Below are 17,810 nucleotides of genomic sequence, written 5' to 3' on the forward strand. Positions count from 1 at the left end.
TCCAGGGTCCTAGAATGGGAAGCTGGACTCTCTCTCTCACCAATACGACTCCAAGGAGAACACTTCCATCCTGGAGACCATCCTCCCACCATCCTGAGTGGTGGCAGCCCTCATTTGGGAGATCGAGTCCAAAGTAAACGAAGACCAACTGGATTACCCTGACCCCTGTATGTGCCCAATTCCATTAGATCTCAGGTTCTCCAGTGGGGTACTCATCTCAGTTTGCCTGCCACCCCGGGAGTGATCAGACCCTGGCTCTCTTGAAAAGACACTTGGTAGCCTTCCATGGAGGCAGATACCCATTCCTATGTCTCGGCATATTCCATCTATATGGGGAAAGCCTCTCATCAGCCATCTGCGGGGTTAATTCATCCTCTACGTGAACCTGGTCGTCCCTAGTTGCACATTGCCCTAGACTTCATCACCAGTCTACCCCCTTCCCATGGAAACACCACTGTCCTCACTGTGGTTGACTGGTTCTCCAAGGTGATGCACTCTGTAGCCCTTCCTAAACTCCCTTCCACTCAGGAAACCACAGACTGTCTTGTCTGCCATGTCTTCCACCTCCATAGAATCCCTATGGACATAATCTCTGATCGAGGTCCTCAATCTGTCTCACAGGTGTGGAAGGCCTTCTGTCAAGCCTTATTTGCATCGGTCAGCCTGTCATCCGGCTTCCAACCCCAGACAAACAGGCAGATGGAATGAGTCAACCAGGACCTGGAGGCGATGCTACATTGTGTAATGGTAAACCACCCTTCTACCTGGAGCAACCACCTCCTGTGGGTTGAGTACACCCACACTCTCTGGTGAGCTCTGCCATTGCAAGTTCTCCCTTTGATTGTTCCCTTGGGTACCAACCCCTGCTGTTCCCCGCACAAGAAGAGGAGATTGTGGTGCCATCTGTTCAGGACCATATCGATCCGTGCCTCAGGGCTTGGGACACCACGGCCCTACTCAGATCAGCAAGTCAAAATAAGAAGACCGCTGACTGACACCAGATTCCAGTACCTGTGTACTGACCTGGGCAGATGGTGTGGCTTTTGTTCAAGGGCATCCGGCTCAAAAATGAGCCTAGGAAACTCGCCTCTCATTTCCTGGGACAATTGAAGGTCGAAGGGGTCATCAATCCCACAGCAGTCTGACTTAAACTGTCAAGACCTATGCGCATCCGTCCTACCTTTCATGTTTCCCAATTAAACCCAGTTTCTGTCAGCCCCTTGTGTCCTCTGACTGAGATGCCTCCACCTGCCCTTGTCATCGACAACCATCTGGCATACATCATCTGACAACTACTGGATGTACGTCATCAGGGCAGGGGTTTCCAATACCTGTTAGACTGGGAAGGCTACAGTCCAAAAGAGAGTTCCTGGGTTCCCTGCTCCTTCATCCTGGACCCGTCCCTCATCCAGGACTTTCATTGGGTCCATTCAGACAAGCCTGGAGGCTCCTGGTGGGGGTGGGGGTTACTGTCATGGTCCCATCTGGTAACTCCCCACCTTGCTCAGTAATTGGGCCTCAATCCCCTCTAATTTCCAATCATTCCCAGTACCAATAATTACACACACCTGCCTTCCATCAGTAAATTCAGGATAAAAAAACCTGGAATCACAACAAGGAGCTGCCAGTTTGTTGGTCAACTCTTGTATGATTAACCTCATTTCATGGTTCTTTAGTATTGTCAGTTCTAAGTTCTGCATCATTTTCCTGGATTCGCTATGTGAAACTTGTCTCCGTGTAAAGACTCTCCTGAATACTTATTCCACGCTCACAACTGTGCTAATGCCTCTCGATCCTGTCTCCGTGCCTGTGTCCAGCACTTGAGTTGCCCCACAGCCACATCCTTGCAACATCTAATGTCTGGATTGAGATGTTTGCTGATGATTATACAGTGTTCATTCTGTTCAGATATTCTCAGCAAACGTTGCTCTCATCAACTGCCTGCAGCAAGGCCAAAGCAATGGTTAATCAAAAGAAAAAAAGTGTCCAGTAATAGCTGTACAACTGAAGAGGCCTGGAATAATTATCACCATCGAGGAAAGGCCCAAACATCAATCTTTTTCACACAGTGTCATTGACTTTGTGAACTCTCCTCTTGTTGTGTACCAGTGATTCTATGAATATATTAGTATTTTGGCTAAAAGAGCAGGTGAAAATCATTGATTAATTTCTGATATCTGAAGACTTTCAATCACCACATGTTTCACTGAAGGACAAAGGATGAACAAGCTCAGTGTTGATGGTAATCTGGAGATTGAATCATGACTGTTATGCAAGCTGGCTGTTTTCACCATACTTCAATCCATTGAGTTATATCCCCCTGTTGATGTGATGTGACCTAAATTCACTTTATTCTGAATCATCAATTCATACAGCTTCATCCCTCATCCAGTTACAGAATCCCTGTTTATTATTGTCACTTGAGAAAATGCTCTGGTCATCACTACATGGTGTCCAAATTCTCAGTCCCACTCTGACATGTCCACATTTCCCACAGCAGATGTCAGTTTCATCAGTCTTATTTCTTTCTCTTCCCAGTGTGAAATAATAGTGTGAGAAATAACTTTACAATCCGAGGGAGATTTCCAAATCAGGGAAGCTGTGGAAGATCATGAGAGCATCATCTCTCACATGTTGAGCTTGGAACATCTTGGTAGTGGGAGTATATTTATATTTTAATCTCAAAATTCTCAAACTTCAAATTACATTTACTATCAAAGTATGTATGCTTTAACACAACCCTGGAAATCATCTTCCCCACACACAGTCACGAAACAAAGGACTATGTACCCAACCAGTTATAGACAATAGGTGTCGAAGTAGACCATTCAGCCCTTCAAGCCTGCACCACCATTTTGAGATCTGGCCGATCATCTACTATCAATACCCGGTTCTCGCCTTGTCCCCATATCCCTTGATTCCCCTATCCATAAGATACCTATCCAGCTCCTTCTTGAAAGCAAAAACATCAAATATCAAACTCCTCCCATCCCACATACAAATGACAACAAAAAATGAACAGAAGCATGGAATATAAAAACAGAAAATGAAAAAGTACATTTCAGTACAGTTCAGCTCAGTGCTCATTCTCTGCAGGTTGACCCAATGTGATAGTATTTTCAATAATCATTTCTTCATTTATCTTTACATTCAGGTGTATCCCCTTTCTGAAAGTCAGTGTCAATGTTCATCAAGTTGGGTGGTATTTGATTGTGGTTGCAACCTCAAAAATGCATCATCACCCCACAGACGCTAAAAGTTCCTGTGAATCTTGGAGTTTGAGTAAAAAACACCATCTATTCAAAGTCATTATCACAGGCAACTGTGCGGCATTTTGTAGATGTTGCTTGATTCAAAAACTGCCCAAAAGTGGTAACAAAGCAGATTAACCATAACTAGTATTAGAACTATTCATAGTGATTATCACAAACAACTGTGTGGCTTTTTGGAGATGACGGTTGATTTGCAGATTCCATGTTGTAGAGTGCACTACAGATAATGTTCTTTCTTATTTCCATTTACCTTCAGCTCTGAGCATCCAATGTTCTAGCAGGTTCTTTCCTAAAACCTTGAGGAGGAAACATAACTCCCCTCATAATCTCCTCTGTCTGGATAACTAAATAAGCAGAGACAATACAGTTGCATTTTTTTTTCTATTTAGCTAGACGGAAAAGTTGGGCAAACCTGGATCTGCTCTGTTTAGGCTGCATTGGCCCTATAATAGAAAGCATATGGAGGCTTTGGAGAAGGTGCAGAAAAGGTTTACCAAGATGTTGCTTAGGTGAGAGGCAATGTGCTGTGAGAAAAATTTGGATAAACCAGGATTGTTTTCTCCGGAGTGTTGAAAGCTGGGAGTGGCAGAGGTGTAGTTGTGGGAGTTGGAGGGATGTGGGAAACCTGTTGGAAGTATATAAAATCATGAGTAGGCCAGAAGGAGTTATTTTCCAAGAAATATCAAATATTAGTAGGTAGTGATGTGGTGATAGGGCATGTTTAAAATAATGTTTTACTCAGAGACTGGTAGTGCCTAGAGCTTTCTGCCACAGCTAGTGGTGGGAGCAGACACAACAATAACACCGAGGAAACATTTAGATAGTCACATGAACATGCAGGGAATGCAGAGGATGTATCTTGTTCAGGTAGATGGGAAGAGTTTATTTTGGTATCATGGTCAGCAGGAACAATATGAGCCAAGGACCCTGTGCTGTACTGTTCTAGTCACTGCTTTCTCACATTATTCTCCAGTGATTAAAGGTGATTTGCTGAGCATCCTTAAATAATCTTGTGAAACAAAGAACCGACAGTCACTCTTTATACTTCCTTCAAGGAGATAGTTACACGAAGACAAAGAGGAGACCCAAGCCCCCAACCTCTCTCCCTGTTTGGTGCTGGGATTACTGGATTGTCACACAGGCCATGCTGTCAGAAACAGTGATGAAGAATGGGAGGAGCAAGCTCCAGGTAGGTCAGAACATGCCACACCGTGTGTCTCTACAATGAACCCCACCTCAGCAACTCCTGCCAGTGCACTGCACACTGAGTGCTCAGCATTCTCATTGGTGCATGGGATCTGCTTTGTTGATCAGCTGCCATCCTGATAAATCTGATCCCATTGTGGGGTTGGATCTGGAATTCCTGAGTGTGGACCCAGTGACCGTGTGGAGCAATGATATCAGTGAATGATGGAGGGGAAGCTGTAGGTGGTGGTATTCCCTTCCATCAAAACCCTTGACACAGAACACAGAATGTCTCAACATGGGAACAGGCCCTTCAGCTCACGATGTTATGCTGCACCATTTAAGCTAATGACACCTCAAACAAATTCTCTTGCCTGCAAACAAGAGAAAATCTGCAGATGCTAGAAATCCAATCAACACACACAATCTGCTGGAGGAACTCAGCAGGCCAGGCAGCATTTATGGAAAAAAGTACAGTTGATATTTCAGGCCAAAATCCTTCAGGACTGGAAAATAAAAGCTGAGGAGTAGATTTAAATGGTGGGAGGAGGAGAGAGAGAGAAACACCAGTGAAACTTGCAGGGATGAAGTAAAGAGCTGGGAAGTTGATTGGTGAAATAGACACAAGGACATGGAAGCAAGAAAAAAAGTGGGGGATGAGCAGCAGTGAAAGGTGATGGGTAGGCAAGAAGATGAGGCGTGGGAGGAAAAAGGGCATGGAAAATGGTGATGGGGGGGAGCAGGGTGGGACTGGGAGGCCATACGCGAAGTTTGAGCAATCAGTGTTAATTCCATCAGTTGGAGGCTACCCAAACGGAATATAAGATGTTTTTCTTCCAGCATTTTTGTAGCCTCATTATGACAGTGGATGGCCTTCTGTCACTTTCACCAATCATCTTCCCAGTTCTTTACTTCATCCTTCCCCTTCCAAGTTTCACTCTGCCTCCTCGTGATCCATAACTCTCTAATCTTTGCAATTATACATGCTTATCAAACAACGTTTTAAACACCTTGATCGTTTCTATTGCCTACACCCCTTTCACTTTAACCTTCTTCAAAAGATCAAACATTACCTTTTTCTTTATCTAAAAATGCTCAAACACATCACAATGCCGCACACAGTTCTCCATGGCTTTCCCCTTGTTGGATGCTTACTGTAACTACTCATTCACGGGACACCAGAGAGACTGTAGATGTGAGAGATCAGAATCAATACACAAAATCTTGTAGGAACTCAATAGGTCAGGCTTGGATGTTGTATGATCTGCTGAGTTCCTCCAACATGTTGTCTGGTACTCATTTAGAATTTCTCTGCATCTTCTACCTCAAAGCATACTGTATCTCTAATCATTTGTTCTTGACTAGTCCTAAGCAATCCCCAGTCATTCTCTTGATTTATGTACAGGATTCCCTTTAATCAAACATGCCAAGGAGTTTTTGTGGCCCTTTCTGACTCACCTCATTCCCCTCTTGAGTTCTTCTCTCATTCAAGGACTCTGATTATTTTAACTTCATAAACTGTACATATGCTTCCTATTCCCTCTTGACCTCTTTCAAATGCTCCCCTATCTTGCCACACTTATCCTTCCAACCTACTGGATCATATCAATTCCATACTCTGTGATGTTGGCCATTGAACACCCTACTCAGAAGAGATTTGCCCAGGAACAACTGTTCCTGAATAAATCTACCTAGTTCCTGCTTAAAACAGAGAATTATTCTCCCGCTGAATAATACTTTTGTGCAACATCTATACTTAGAGATATCAGAATTTAAGCTATTGTAATTACTGATTCTTATTATTTTCATTGACTGAAAGGTCAGTCAGCTGACAAATCACATTTCCCATTCTCAGGTCCAGTATGAATGCCGTTCTAGTTGGGCTACCCACATATTGTTTTAACAAACTGTCTTTGATGCACCTAGCAATCCTGCCCTGTCTAACTCACTTGCACAAAGAAGACCCAGTTTAGTTGGTGAAGTGGCAGTTACACAATAAAACAACCCTGCTGTTTTGCAATTCTTCCTCAGCTGCCTGCAGGTTTTTTCCTCAATGTCTTGGTTGTGAATGGGGGCTCCATAATGTAATCCACTCAGAGTAATTGCTCCTTGAACTTTACCACTATGGGCTCAGAGGATAATCCATCCATTATCCACTCCCTCTGAGAGCAGCTGTGATATTGTCCCTGATCAGTAGTGCCCTGTTTTATTAGTGGAGATCAGGGGGTTGTCAGTTGCTGTCAGAGTAGCCAAGAAGAAACAGTGTAGGAGACGTGTATGTGGCACACACTGACAAGTCTGTGTGGAATTGATGTCAAGAGTAGGTGGTTAGACTCTCCTTGTTTGGAGATGGTCACAGCCTGCTATAAGGACGTGTTACTAGTCTTTGTTTATCCCAGACATCAATGTTTTATAGATTTTTTCATACTTTAAGATCACTAATATTTTTCTATTTGTCTTTTAATACCCAGCCTCATCTCTGATGCCACCCTCCACCACCCCCCCAAGCATTCCCACCTTTTCCATGCACCTGCTTATTTCCATCTAACAAATTCTCTCTCACACACACATCAAGTTTCCAACTTCCCTACCTCCTCCTGCAGGACAAGCAGTTTACAGAGGCACATTAACCTATCAACTAACACAGTGGCAGGATCACACATGGAAAATTTGTGACAGGAGAGCATGCAGACTCCAAACAGACAGAACCAGAGGCCAGGATGAAGCCAGGTCACTGGTGGTGTCAGTCCGCTGCACCATTTTTAGAACAGTGCCACTGCACCGCCCCCCCCCCCCCACCCGCTCACCACCTTGGTCACTTTGTTACAGCAGGCATGAATTTGTTTAGTTTCCATTGTGAAGTGAAGTGAAATGAATCTTGTCTGATATTGGACCTTGTAGAGAATGGAAGGTCATTTATGATGGAGTTGATACTGGTTGAACTGGCAGCTCTCATGTAAGGACTTCTACATTGATATCATGAGGTTGACAATAGACAATAGGTGCAGAAGTAGACCATTCGGCCCTTTGAGCCTGCACAACCATTTTGAGATCATGGCTGATCAACTACTATCAATACCCGGTTCCTGCCTTGTCCCCATATCCCTTGATTCCCCTATCCATAAGATACCCATCTAGCTCCTTCTTGAAAGTATCCAGAGAATTGGCCTCCACTACCTTATGAGGCAGTGCATTCCAGACCCCCACAACTCGCTGGGAGAAGAAGCTTTTCCTTAACTCTGTCCTAAATGACCTACCCCTTATTCTCAAACCATGCCCTCTGGTACTGGACTCTCCCAGCATCTGGAACATATTTCCTGCCTCTATTTTGTCCAATCCCTTAATAATCTTATATGTTTCAATCAGGTCCCCTCTCAATCTCCTTAATTCCAGCGTGTACAAGCCCAGTGCCTCTAACCTTTCTGCGTAAGACAGTCCAGACCTCTCAGGAATTAACCTCGTGAATCTACGCTGCACTTCCTGTACAGCTACGATGTCCTTCCTTAACCCTGGAGACCAAAACTGTACACAATACTCCAGGTGTGGTCTCACCAGGGCCCTGTACAAATGCAAGAGGATTTCCTTGCTCTTGTACTCAATTCCCTTTGTAATAAAGGCCAACATTCCATTAGCCTTCTTCACTGCCTGCTGCACTTGCTCATTCACCTTCAGTGACTGATGAACAAGGACCCCTAGATCTCTTTGTATTTCTCCCTTCCCTAACTCTACACCATTCAGATAATAATCTGTCTTCCTGTTCTTACTCCCAAAGTGGATAACCTCACACTTATTCACAATAGACTTCATCTGCCAAGTATCTGCCCACTCACCCAGCCTATCCAAGTCACCCTGAATTCTCCTAACATCCTCATCACATGTCACACTGCCACCCAGCTTAGTATCATCAGCAAACTTACTGATGTTATTCTCAATGCCTTCATCTAAATCGTTGATGTAAATCGTAAACAGCAGTGGTCCCAATACCGAGCCCTGTGGCACCCCTCTAGTCAACATCTGCCATTCCGAGAAACACCCATTCATTGTTACCCTTTGCTTTCTATCTGCCAACCAGTTTCTATCCATGTCAATATCTTCTCCCCAATGCCATGAGCTCTGATTTTACCCACCAATCTCCTATGTGGGACCTTATCAAATGCCTTCTGAAAATCGAGGTACACTACATCCACTGGATCTCCCCTATCTAACTTCCTGGTTACATCCTCGAAAAACTCCAACAGATTAGTCAAGCATGATTTGGTAAATCCATGCTGGCTCGGCCCAATCCTATCACTGCTATCTAGATATACCACTATTTCATCCTTAATAATGGACTCTAGCATCTTTCCCACCACCAATGTCAGGCTGAGAGGTCGATAGTTCTCTGTTTTCTCCCTCCCTCTTTTCTTAAAAAGTGGGATAACATTAGCCATTCTCCAATCCTTAGGAACTGATCCTGAATCTAAGGAACATTGGAAAATGATTACCAATGCATCCGCAATTTCCAGGGCCACCTCCTTTAGTACCCTAGGATGCAGACCTTCTGGACCTGGGGATTTGTCAGCCTTCAGACCCATCAGTCTTCTCAACACTGTTTCCTTCCTAATGTCAATCTGTTTAATTTGCTCTGTTAACCTATGTCCTTGGCCCATCCATACATCTGGGAGATTGCTTGTGTCTTCCTTAGTAAAGACCGATCTAAAGTACTCATTAAATTCTTCTGCCATTTCTCTGTTTCCATAACAATTTCACCTAATTCATTCTTCAAGGGCCCAACATTGTTCTTAACTATTTTCTTTCTCTTCACATACCAAAAAAATGAACAAAAAAAAGCTTTTGCTATCTTCCCTTATATTCCTAGCTAGCTTGCGTTCGTACCTCATTTTTTTCTCCCCATATTGTCTTTTTAGTTAAGTTCTGTTGTTCCTTAAAAACTTCCCAATCATCTGTCCTCCCACTCACTTTAGCTCTGTCATACTTCCTTTTTTTTAATGCTATGCAATCTCTGACTTCCTTTGTCAACCACTGTGGCCCCTTTCCCCCCTTTGAATTCCTCCTTCTCTGGGAAATGAACTGATTTTATGGATAGATTTGTATGGATGGATAAATTTCCAATACTCATAGTTCTAGAGAGCCAGGTTACAGCCTGACCTATGGTGTTATCCACATGAAATTTACAAGCATTCTTTGTCCTGCAGGTTTGCCTGTATGTTACCATGCCATCCCAAAGCCGAGCTGACTTTTGGGTTAGTTGTTTACCGCACGTTGTCCCATATGAGATTGTTGACAACCAAATAGGGATCTGTGGAAATGGAAATTTTTGTGTCTAGAAATTCTAAGGGAAACTGTTTCCTTTCAGGCAACAGGTCGCTCAGTCTGAGAATGCCACATTTTTCACAATGGAACAGCTCAACAAACGGAAATCCTTCTTTGAAACAGGTGGAGTGAATAAAGTTACATCTCTGATAAGGCCGAACTGGATCAGAGAGAGCTTAACGTTGCAGTGACAGGAGAGTCAGGTACAGGAAAGTCCACCTTCATCAATGCCATGAGAGGACTTCGGAACAATGATGATGGAGCTGCTGAAGTTGATGTCATTGAAGCTACAATGAAGCCAACCGCGTACCCACATCCCAATCAGTCCAATGTCTGCTATTGGGACCTGCCAGGGATTGGATCCCCAACATTTCCAGCTGCTACTTATCTTAAGGAAGTGAAATTTGAAAGATATGATTTCTTCATAATATCAGCTTGTCGTTTCAAAGAAAATGATGCAAAACTTGCTAAAGAGATTAAACAGCTCAGGAAAAATTTCTACTTTGTCCACACTAAGATTGATCAAGATTTTTATTCAATGAGAAAGGGGGGAGGAAGTAAAATTAATGAGGAAGAAAAGCTGGATGATATTCAGAGTAACTATGTCAATAATTTGAGAGAAGCGGGGATTCTGAACCCGTCTGTGTTCCTGATATCCAGTTTTGAACAGGATCGATATGATTTCAGTCAGTTAAATAAAACACTTGAAGATGATCTGTCCTATATAAAGAAAAGTGTCTTTGTTCTGGCCTATGCAAACCAAAGTGTGGAGATGGTTCAGTAGAAAACCAAAGTGCTGCAGAAACATGTCTGGATGTCGGCAACACTTTCAGGAGCTGTGGGAGCAGTCCCCGTTCCTAGTCTCCTTTGCCTGTGATATCACCATTCTGATTCGAGCAGTAATTGATTTCCGTAAAAGCCTGTGTCTGGATGAAGCTTCTCTTCAAAGACTGGCCAACATCACAGATAAACCAGTGGAAGAGATATTATCCCCTCTTCTGCTGAGGATAATGAATAAAGATATAATTAGAAGGTAAGGCTGGGGTGCTACAGTTGCTGTTGTTTCAGCTGTGGAAGTTGGTCTTGACTTTATCCCTAACAGGATCATCATTTCTCATGACCTACACAATACTGACCAATGCACTGAAGGATCTTACAGAGAGTGCAGAGAGGGTGGTGAAGGTTGCAAATGGCATTGATTAACTGGTCAGCACCAACATCAACACAGTGAGCTAATGTTATGCTGTGGTTAATATACTGAAGAGGCCTGTCACTGAACCCTGCTGTAATTCTACATGACAATTTTCCCCTTTGTTGCTTTCCTTTCTGAAATATTTCTTATCTATTTCTGAGGAATACTTGTGCCTGACCTATGGAGAGCCAATCCGTTAAAGACATGAAACAGATGGACATAAATGACATGTGATCCTAATTCAAAGAAGATCTGAGAAGTTACCTCCAGGTATCTGAATGATGCTCACCTCAATCAATAACCAGTGTCAGACTGTTTGGACATTATAAGGTCTCAGTGTTTGCAATATTGCTGTGTGCAAACTAATGGTTTTCCCTTGAGTATCTGTAAAGATTCTGATTGTGATATCATAAAAAGGGCAATGGACTGGCATTGCAAGAAACTGCAGCATCAAATGAAACAGCAGCCAGAGACATGACTGAGTTGCAGTCAGCAATGAAAGTGAGCTGGAACTAAATCCCAGCGTCTAAAGAGAAAAGAGCCTGACCAATCGGATTGTGTAACTGTTGTGGCAGGGGCTAACATACACCAGACCATTGCAGGTTTAAAGGTGAAACTTACAGAAGCTACAACAATGTAGGCCACAAAGCATGTGTGACAGACTACAAAAATAAATAGTAGTGTTCAAAGATGGCATTGGAAAACTCAAACTTATCAACAGTAAAATAGTGTTAAATGAAAATGCCACACTGAAATTTTACAAAGCCTATCTGGTTCCTTCTACTGTTGGTGATAAAGTAGCCAGTGAGCTAGATCAGCTGGAGGCTGAATAGTTATTTTCAAGTTTGTGTGGAGCCCATTGCCAAAGGCAGTGTTCCCATTAGCCAAGAAGAATGGGTCCAACAGGATCAGTTTTGATATTAAGGTCACCACCAGCCCAGTCCTGAAAGTAGATCAATGCCCTCTGCCCAGGATAGAGGATATCTTTGCAAACCTTTCTGGAGTGAAACTTTTAGGTGTGAACTTAGATGAGGCTGACCGACAGATGGTGACATCAGATACTGAACTCACACATTATGATCTATCTCATCCAGGGAAGCTTGCCTGTGATGCCTCTCCTTAGGGTACAGGTGCATTCAAGTCAAATGTTATGAGTGATGCATGTGAACGCTATTGCGTCATGTTTCCTCACCGCTGCAGAGAAAAATAATGCACAGATTGACAGAAAGGTCTTGAATCTGGTTTGGGGAGTAAAATGGTACAACCACAACCTGTATGAGTGGGAGTTAACCATCATTACTGATTATCAACCACTGGTGTCCATTTTCAGTCCACTGAAGAATATTCCATTAACTTCAGCTGCACAAATGCAAAGATGGGCTCTGATTCTTGGAGGACTCAATTACAAGATCGAATTCAAGTTGCTGACGTCATGAAAATGCTGATAGATTGTCTAGGCACAGAGCCTTTCCCATCAGCGGTGCCTGGGTCCCAGTGCAAAGTATGACACAGTTTGGACAATTTAAACACTGGCCTAGATATACTGGAAATTCAGAGTGTCAGGATTGGAGGCAAGAACCAATATCGCTGGCTCTCCTATGATGTCCACTCCTCTCCATGGTGCTGAGGCTTTGAAGACTGCCCTGGTACTGTGATCTGTACCCACTAACATAATAAACTGATACTGAGGCTTTGGGCCTACGCTGGGCTGCTCTGGGGTTTGGAGCGAAGGACTCCTTTTGGTTCAGACTGCTGTTGTTCATGTCTATTGTTTGCATGATTTGTGTCTTTCTTTCCTTCTCTCAGCACGTCAGGTGTTGGTTTGATTTTCTTAGCATTGGGTTCTTTTTGGTTTCTTGCTTTGCAGTTACCCAAAAGCAAACAAATCTCAAGATCGAATGATTCAAGCATTCTTTGATAATAAATGTACTTTGAAACATGATTCAGAAATCTCGACTCAGTTTTATCTCCCCATGTTCAATCCCCTCCCACCTATGTCCGTGATACTTCCCATGTTTTACATCTCTTCAAAGATTTCAAGTTCCCTGGCCCCCACCACCTCATTTTCACCATGGACGTTCAGTCCCTATATACTTCTATCCCCCACCAGGAAGGTCTCCAAGCTCTCCGTTTCTTCCTGGATTCCTGACCCAGCCAGTCACCTTCTACTACTACTCTTCTCCACCTCACGGAATTAGTCCTCACCCTTAACAATTTCTCCTTTGGCTCCTCCCACTTCCTCCAAACTAAAGGTGTCGCCATGGGCACCCACATGGGTCCTAGCTACGCCTGCCTTTTTGTCGGCCATGTGGAGCAATCTATGTTCCAGGCCTACACCGGTATCTGTCCTCTTCTTGCGTTATATCGACGACTGCATCGGTGCTTCTTCCTGCACACATGCTGAGCTCGGCAACTTCATTAACTTCGCCTCCAACTTTCACCCCGCCCTCAAATTCACCTGGTCTATTTCCGACACCTCCCTCCCTTTTCTAGATCTTTCTGTTTCTATCTCTGGAGACAGCCTATCCACCGATGTCTACTACAAACCTACTAACTCCCTCAGCTACCTAGACTATTCCTCCTCCCACCCTGTGTCCTGCAAAAATGCTATCCCTTTCTCTCAATTCCTCCACCTCCGCTGCATCTGCTCTCAGGATGAGGCCTTTCATTCTAGGACAAAGGAGATGTCTCCCTTTTTTAAAGAAAGGGGCTTCCCTTCGTCCACTATCAACTCTGCCCTCCATCGCGTCTCCCGTATTTCACACACCTCTGCCCTCACCCCATCCCCCCCCACCAGCCCACCAGGGTTAGAGTCCCCTGGTCCTCACCTATCACCCTACTGGGCTAAAGATCCAACGTATAATCGTCCATAACTTCTGCCACCTACTACGTGATCGCACCACCAGCCACATCTTCCCCTCCCCCCCCCCACTCTCGGCTTTCTGCAGGGATTGCTCCCTACATGACTCCCTTGTCCATTCATCCTCCCTCCCCACCGACCTCCCACCAGGCACTTATCCCTGCAAATGGAAGTGCTACACCTCCCCCCACACTTCTTCCCTCACCACCATGCCAGGCCCCAGACAGTCCTTTCAGGTGAGGCACCACTTCACCTGCGAGTCAACTGGGGTGATATACTGTATCCGGTGCTCCCAATGTGGCCATTTATACATTGGGGAGACCTGCCGCAGACTAGGAGACCGTTTCGTCGAACACCGGCGCTCAGTCCTCCAGCAGTGGTGGGATCTCCCTGTGGCCACACACTTCAATTCCACAGACCACTCCCGCTCCGACATGTCTGTCCATGGCCTCCTCTACCGTCAAGATGAGGCCGCACGCAGGTCGATGGGGCAATACCTTATCTCCCGCCTAGGTAACCTCCTACCTGCCGGCATGAACATCCAACTCCAACCTCCGTTGATACCCCTACCCCCCCTTTCCCCCATCCCTATCTATTATTTTAGTCTAGTTCTCTTTCTCTCTCTTTTCCCCCCTCACTATTATCTCCCCCCAGCCTTACCTTTCTTTCTCTTTTATTTCCCATAATTCTCCACCTTCCCCCAGCCCATTTCCCTCCAGCCTATCACTTCCCAGCTCTCTACTTTATCCCTCCCCCCACTTCTTATCCCCCCTCGACCATCCCATGTTACTTCACTCCTGATGAAGGGTTTCAGCCCAAAACGTCGTCACTACCTCCTCCCATAGATGCTGTCTGGCCTGCTGAGTTCTGCCAGCATTTTGTGTTTTTATTTATTTCCAGCATCTGCAGATTCACTCGTGTTGCCTCAGAAACTCACCAATTTTGTCCTTGCATGTTGTAAAGCTACACACTCCACAAACAACAACTCATCAGTTATTCTGTAGATGTCTATATAGCAGTTGGATTCTGTAGTAAACAGTATTTGCTTGTATGTGTGTATATTTGAGTAATATTGCAAATATGTTGTTCGATTAAGCATTCTTTGCTTTTATTTAATATTCAATTATGTTACTATGTAACAGTGCATGAATGTCATATGTCATCACATCACCACATCATAAGTGCACGCCTCAGTTAAAGTAAAAATTAAGAGTACTCGTTTGTCCCAGACTCCCTGTGTTTTTCTTTCAATTAGTTTTATGTTCTTGAGTTACAAAACATAACAGTGTTGCTCCTCCAACCTGAGTGTGGCCTCATCATGGCACTAGAGGAGGCCATGGACAGACATTTTGGAATGGCAAAGGGAAGCTGAATTGAAATAGGTGTGATGCACCATCAATAACTCACTCTGAGATGTAAGGCGAGATATTGGCTTTTATTGACAGAAGAAGGAACCAGCAGTAAGTGACCATCATATTACATCCTGGAGAATGAGGCAGAGGATCAGACCTCGATCGCCTTTATACAGGGGCCTGTGGGAGGAGCCACAGGAGCAGTCAGAAGGGGGCGTGTCCAGACAGGCACATAGTTCACCACATTCACCCCCCCTTTGTTTGAAAGAGTCCCCATGTGGCGAAGTTTCTTACAGGTCAAGTCTATCTGGTGGACGAATCTGTCGCTGCGATCTACGTAGCACCGGCTGTGATCGCATGGATGCCGGCAACATTGGTGATTGCTCAGGAGATGGAGGTTGTGCTGGTTCCAGCTCATGCATGTGCGAGGCACCTGGTATATAAGTGTCATGAGGAGTCCATGTAGGGCCTGGTGAGCGCAGTGTCACCTCGGGTACAGGGTTCATAGTTACCGGAGAGTGTTCAGGGTAGTGGTCTGCTGCACCTGCGGGTGCCAGGTCGCGGATGGAGACCGTGTACTCCCGCCCATCGGGTAAGACCACGTAAGCATACTGGGGGTTCGCATGCAGAAGGTGAACCCTCTCGACCAGCAGGGAGTATTTATTGCTCCTCACATGTTTCCGGAGCAGCACTGGCCCCGGGGACGTCAGCCAAACTGGTAGAATGACAGACTTCCTGGGAAAAGAGAATAGGAGTTCGTGAGGGGGGGGTGGGGCCACCATCCGACCACCTGGGCCCTCCAAGGGCTTGTGCTTGGCTCAATGATCCCCTCCCTGAGCAGCCACTGCACCTCTGACTGAATGAAGGCCCTGTCCCCCGCACTGTACCTCCTGCTTTTAGTCGCCACCGGTTTACAGTCGGGGTCAGGTTGGCGAACAGCGGCGGGGGAGGGACCTCGAGAGTGGAGAGACTGCAAGTGGTGTCAGTAGCATAGCTGTCGTGTTGGATGGGATGTGTGTGTCGCTGTGTGTGTGTGGTCAGTAGTGATGAAGTCCCACAGAACTGAGGATTCTGGACAGTGAGTGGTGGGAGGGACCCGTCGTATACCATAGTCACACCTTCGAGATGGCTCTGGAAGTCCAGCCCCAATAGCACAGGTGTACACAGATTAGGCATGACCAGTAGCTCAAAGTTCCGATATTCTGTGCCTTGAACCACCAATGTCGCTACACAACCCGCCCGGATGTCTGTGGAATGCGACCCAGAAACCAAATGGATCTTCTGACTTACTGGCCGTTTTGCGAGTCCACAGCGTTGCACTGTGTCCGGGTGAATAAAACTCTTAGTGCTGCCCATGTCAAACAGGCATCTAGTCCTGTGCCCCTCCACCCGGATGTCCATCATGGACCTTGCAAGTGGGTGTGGGGTGCTTTGGTCGAGAGTTATAGTGGCCAGAGATGAGCCGTCGGGGTACCCGGTAAGCATCGGAGGGTCGGGGGTGGGGCATGCTGACGCAGCAAAGATGGCCGCCCACATCCGGGGTACCCAGTCAGCATCGAAGGGTCGGGGGCGGGGCGTGCTGACGCCGACAAAGATGGCCGTCCACATCCGGGCATGCAAGATGGCGGCCCCCACGTTTCACCCGCAGCGCTGCACTCCGCTCGAGGTTGAGACTTACAGACCTTGGCGAAATGGCCCCGCTTTCCGCAGCTGGAGCAGGTCGTTTCTCGCGCTGGGCAGCGTTTTCGAGAGTGCTTTTTGTGGCCACAGAAGTAACAAAGCACAGGCTTCTGATGGGCCACCGCTGTGGTCTGGTTCGGGGAGCTCGTGGAATCGTGACTGGCAGCGGCGATTTCACTCGCGGGAGCCAGCGGTGGTGGGGTCTGAGGCGTCCACGGAACTGGCGGGGAATCACGCGACTGGACAGCGTCGGCGTAGTGCAGCGCAGCTTCCAGAGCGTTGGCCGTCTCGATCGCCGAGCGTAAGGTAAGGTCGGAGTGTTCCAGTAGCTGCTGGCGCATGTACACTGACCTCAGTCCCGTCACAAAGGCGTCTTGGACTAGCAGCTCCGCATGCTGTTCTGCTGTGAGCGTCTTGCAGTCACAAGCTCGGACGAGTGTCTGTAGTGCTCGGAGAAACTCGGCGCTCGATTCTCCAGGCCGCTGTTGCCGGGTAGCTAAACGATGTCTTGCGTAGACGGTGTTCACCGGCCGCAGGTACTGTCTTTTGAGGGCGTCCAGTGCCCCTTTGTAGGTCGGCAGGTCCCGGATAATGGAATAAACTTTTGGGGTGACCCTCGAGAGGAGAATTCTGTACATAACGGCAGGGTCAGTTGCACGAAGCTCCGCCAAGTATGATTGGAAGCATGCAAGCCAGTGTTCAAAAGCAAGAGCTGCTTCAGGGTCTTGAGGGTCCAAATCCAACCTTTCCGGACGTAAAATGGTTTCCATGTTTTAAAACTTTCAGTCAATAAAATTGATGCACCATCAATAACTCACACTGAGATGTAAGGCGAGATATCGGCTTTTATTGACTGAAGAAGGAACCAGCAGTGAGTGACCATCATATTACATCCTGGAGAATGAGGCAGAGGATCAGACCTCGATCGCCTTTATACAGGGGCCTGTGGGAGGAGC

General features: G+C 45.9%; 1 pseudogene; it reads left to right on the forward strand.

The window, feature by feature from the left end:
* The first annotated feature begins 4,441 nt into the window (after positions 1–4,441).
* Positions 4,442–10,973, forward strand: LOC132398241 (interferon-inducible GTPase 5-like; annotated as a pseudogene).
* Positions 10,974–17,810: the final 6,837 nt, after the last annotated feature.

Source organism: Hypanus sabinus, chromosome 8, assembly GCF_030144855.1.
Source record: "Hypanus sabinus isolate sHypSab1 chromosome 8, sHypSab1.hap1, whole genome shotgun sequence".
Classification (NCBI taxonomy): Eukaryota; Metazoa; Chordata; class Chondrichthyes; order Myliobatiformes; family Dasyatidae; genus Hypanus; species Hypanus sabinus.